Here is a 5,320-nt window from a genome sequence, read left to right on the forward strand (position 1 = left end):
GGGGGTTAATAAGGGGGGATTATATTATTTTATGTGTGTGGGGGGGCTAATAAGGGGGGAGTATATTATTTTTTGTGTGCGGGGGAATTGTATTATTATATTTGTGCGGGGGGGTGGTGGGGGTGGTGTAACGTTGAGAAGTGTATTATTTTGTTTTAAGTTGCCCATACGACTTTCGTTGGAAGACGAAAGTCGTGCGACCTTACAGTAGAAGCGGTCGCACGCTGCCCATAACCTGCCGATTATCGTACGATAATCGGCAGGTGTATGGACACTTTTAGTGTATGTGTATATTAGGCCCCATTCACACCTAGAGTATATTTCAGATGTGATTAGAGATTCCTATGTCAGGAACTTGCGTTTTCCTGCAGCAGGAATCCCTAATCTGCCGTTTACAAGCGGCAACTATCATAAGATAAGAATTATCATAAGATTATTTAAGAGGGTGTGTTTAGGGGCGGAGTTAAGGCCGGGCCAGGGTAAGGGTTAGGTGGGGCAACTGGTGGCTAGTAACTCTTAAGGCCTGGCTAGCAGCTCAGGACTTGAAATTTTGAGCCATGATATAGAGCAATTCAGTATAACATGCGTTTCCGTATTGCTTTATACAGATGCACAGATCAGTCTTATCAGTCCCCAATTCAGCATGGGGAGAACTCACTATAGTATACGGTGCTGTATTGAGTCATACAGGTGCACGGAAACAGTCTTATGAGCATTCAATAATTTATATAGAGCAATTCAGCGTAATATGCGTTTCCATATTGCTTCATACAGATGCATGTAACAGTCTTATGATTATCCACTGCTTAGAATATTCAGCAATAATCAGTAGATAGTTCTGATTAGCTGGTCTGCATATATGACTAGCCTGGTTCTGGTAGATAAAGCTCTCCCAGTAATGGCCACGGCTGGAAATCAAGGAGAAGTCCGCAATTTCAACAGAGGTGGAAGCAGTAGGGGTAATCAGTGTGGCTTCAGTCACTGCAGCAGAGTAGGTTACAGCGGTTCACACTTGCAGGAAAGCTGTCAGCATAGCCTCCACACTACTATGGATAAGTCCTGTAGATAGAATTTGTAAAGGAAGAGGGGGCAGCAAAGCAAGAAATAAAGCGTAAACCTGCATTTTCTAGTCAATCAAAAAAAGAGTTGTAGTAGTAATAATATCTATCTATCTATCTATCTATCTATCTATCTATCTATCTATCTATCTATCTATCTATCTATCTATCTATCTATCCATCTATCTACTGTATATACCACAAATATACTCAGAAGATTTGAGGGAAATAAATCTACTCCCCAACTTTCTTTTAAATAGATGCTTTTTGTTTTCTTCTGTTCAGATAAAGCAATGGGGATCAGTGACTGGTGCTTCTGAGCTGAAGTCAGCAGAGGAGTGTCATTGTCAGCATCAACATCATTTTAATGATACAATACTGGATCCGTGTTATCACATGCAGACATATATTTATCTGTTTAATTTGCCCCTCTAATAGGGCCCCCTCCCATCCTCAGGTCCCATAGCAGCTGTGTGGGCTGCTATGGCTCTAATTATGCCACAACCGAATGGATGATTTAGCTTGCAGACTTCATAAAAGATGAACTGTTAAATACATACAAACATAACCAATGAAGTCTATGCTACTTTCTTTAACAAATATTGCATTTTACTAAATAATAAAAGTATAAACATAAAACAACAAATACATGTTTAAAAAAAATTGAAAATAAAAAAGGTAATTGCTTTTTTTGAGCTGAAATGAAGAAATAAGTAAAAATGGAAACCATGGATCTCTAAATATGGCTGACTAGTTATTTTAACTTCAGCCGTTCTAATCACATCATACAGCAAATCTTAGGCCCGGTTCACACCTGGGCGTTTTGTAGCGCGTTCAAACGCTCTGCAAAACGCTCAAACCCCGAAATCCCATTATTTCCTATGGGTATGGTTCACACCTGGGCGTATTACAGGCCGTATGAACGCGCTACAAAACGTCCTAAGCCCAAAGAAGTACAGGAGCTTCTTTGGGGCATTTTTGTCGCGCGTTACCATTGGCATACAGCCAAGTAGCCCTCGGAAACGCACGTTTGTCGCACGTTTTTTACCGCAAATCGAAGTAAAAACACGCGTCACGAAACGACGACGACAAACGCGCATATTCGATACGCCTAGGTGTGAACCCAGCCGAGTTTGTATGGAAGCTCTGAAATGCTGCTTCAGCAATGAAATGTTCCCTCATAAAAATGCTCGATGTTTCTCAAGCATCTACAATCATGTTTCCAGAATTAATGTATTTCCAACTCAGTGAGCTGTATGCATGTTGCTCAGAGACAGACATTTGTAATACCGATTTATAATGATCATAATTCATCACAATCAGATTTAATTTGATATTTGTGAATGGTATCTAAATCGTCATAAAGAGGATTGTGAAGGTGCCTTTCTCTGAGCAGACACTAATATTTCTTTTAAGTTATCACTTTGTTTAACATTTAATAATTTCTCGTGAGATCATAAAGAGGTTTCCAGGCAACTATTCTATAGATAGTGATAACTGAATGCCATTTTTGTCTACTATATAGAAGCAATACGTTGCTGACTGTTGTCAGAGAGTTACGCCATATGATGCCAGGCAGTTCTGTGGCCCGTGTAGAAGGCATTGCGAGTTTGGCTATTAATTAAACTTATCAGAGCTTCAGTACCTGAGACGTAGCAAAAAATAAACAGGACACTTCCTGTCTGCCTTACTTCCTCTTGTAAAACTCTGAACTTTGGCACATGTCCAGGTTTAAAAATTCTTAATCAAGAGTATATATATATTTTTATTCTTTCGGTTGCTACTTTTATGCTTTTTGTAACTAAATTACAAACATTTACCAAAAATTTGTTTTAAAAGCATTTATCTAAAGCAAGATATTTTTAAAGAGAATAAAATTAATCTATTAGTTAGCTTTATAAATAGGGTCCTGTACACATACTTTTAAGTGATTATTCGTGAGAAAAAAAAAAAAAAAACACTTTTTCAGCATAAATACTTTTATATTTGCAATACATATAAAAAACATGTTTTCCTAGGGTTGGATAATTTCCTAATGTCCACAAGATGTCTATGCCAGAAGTTCTCATTTGGGAGTCAGAGGCCATCTACTGGTACATTGACAGACCTCATAACTACAGATGAATAAACACTTAAGGTGTATGTATAGCCAAAACCTTTTTTCTTACTTTTGGAAAGAGTAGGCAGGGATTAGTACCCTACCAGGTTTCCCATTGGGAAGAGTCACCCCCTCTAATACTTGCCCCTGTAATAGTTAGAGTAATTCTTCCATTAAGGAACACTTGTTTTGTGACAGATGTCTAAGAAGGGATTTTCTCTCACTTTGAAGAACTTTGCTCTCACTACCTGTTGTATCTCCAAGACAGGAGGTGAAGGGAAATCTCCTCAAAGAGACCCAGAGAACAAGAATTAAACTGGCAGGGGTTTTAACCCTTAAATTTTTTTTTATTAAGGGCACTCCAATAAATGGGTGATTAGGAGAGGGATCTGTTCGGAAGGGGGTGTCCCGGGGAGGGGGGAAGAAGGGGTGCAGTGACCTGCTGCTCTTTGATAAGTAGGTAGAGGTGTCCTGGAAATTAACTGGGGACAAGAAAAAATACACAAGAGCGCCACAGCCTAATACAATACAATACAATACTGGGAAGAAACATTTTAGTTATACATACACCATTAAGAGAACCTATACATACATTATAAAGAGACCCTGTGACCACATTTTCCAACATTTACTAATCACCTTTATAATCTGTACAAGACCCACTTACACTAGCTCCCTCTGTTGTAGCAATTTGTGCAGCCTAAGCAGAATTATCAGTGCAATTATCTCACAGAAAATCAACACTTAGTGCCCATTCACACCAGGGCGGTTGCGGATCAGCGCGGTTACCGGGCTGATCTCAAAAGTGAGGTTTTGGGCGTTTTTAATTATGTTTCAGCGCTGAAACGCAATTAACGCCCAAAACCACGTTGATCAGCCCGGTTCCATTGACAGCTGTATGGAAACCGCACTGATCAGCGTGGCAAAAATAGTGCAGGGAGCAGTTCGGACGGGTGGTGATTCGTATGGCGCGGACGGTCCCCATAGCAATGTATAGGATGAACGGTCCGCATAGCAATGTATGGGATCAATCATGTTGGCGGATCTGTGCGGCTGAACTGCCCTGGTGTGAACGGGTTCTTACTACAATGTTGGGTCTTTGGACTTTCAGACCATACCCAACCTCAACCAATACATCAATAATTGTGCCTTGTAGATTACTTTAAAAGGCTAAATTTATTTATAAATGCACTAAATATAACTTGTACATTTGTAAGTAATAACACTGTAGACTGTTGATCCAGGGACTATCTGACTGGAGATACTCCCTGGGTTGTGGTATGATTTTTTCCCTTCCTCTGGATCAGTTGTGGGTTTAGTGTTTCGAGGATGCAGGTTTTTAATTTATTGTTGTTTTTTGATTGAACTTAATGGACATGTGTCTTTTATTTAAACTGACTAAATATGCAACTATGCTACTGTGAGCAAAACCTTACAAGATCAGAAGTGGCAGTCGTGGGTGCACACTGAGCTACAAGAAGACAGCGGGTTAACTATCCACCAGCTGTCACTTCTCATCTTGTAAGACTTTACTCACAGCAGCAGTAAAACTAAAATATGATTTCAAAAACAACCATAATAAAGATTGAAAAATCAAAAAAGATGTCTGATACATGCCAGTCAATAGGCACAACATGACCAATTTATATTTGATTGTCCTCAGCACTCCTATCACCGGAGTATTTTCACAATAGCCAGCATCCTATTAAAATGGCAGCACAGCTAGCAGACTGCAAAGCATTGAAAAGCTTATAAGAGCTGAATTCCACTACAGCAATGGCCACTCTCAAGGGCTAAGATTGCATCTTCTGCACTTGGTTTTGACAAAGGCACCAAGAAATCATAAAAAAATTACCTTCACAAACAATTTAAATTGTAATCTTTTCTGGGGATGTAATATGTAGCCATTCAGGTTCCTCTTACATATGGAGTTGGGCATCCTGACCACTGATCAAACATCAACATCAGTCTGAATAACTTAACATGATCAGCCTAAACTGACAAGCTACCCACAAACACAGATAGACCAATGAGGAGGCTAGGGAAAAGCGTACAAACCAAAAGAAAAGAGAAAAATGAATGCATTTCAGGTAACAAAAATAATAACAATAAAAGAAAACTGCAAGCCCATTTACATAATATTATTCAATACTATTATTCTTAG

Source organism: Nanorana parkeri, unplaced genomic scaffold (assembly GCF_000935625.1).
Source record: "Nanorana parkeri isolate BGI_ZX_2015 unplaced genomic scaffold, ASM93562v1 scaffold522, whole genome shotgun sequence".
Classification (NCBI taxonomy): Eukaryota; Metazoa; Chordata; class Amphibia; order Anura; family Dicroglossidae; genus Nanorana; species Nanorana parkeri.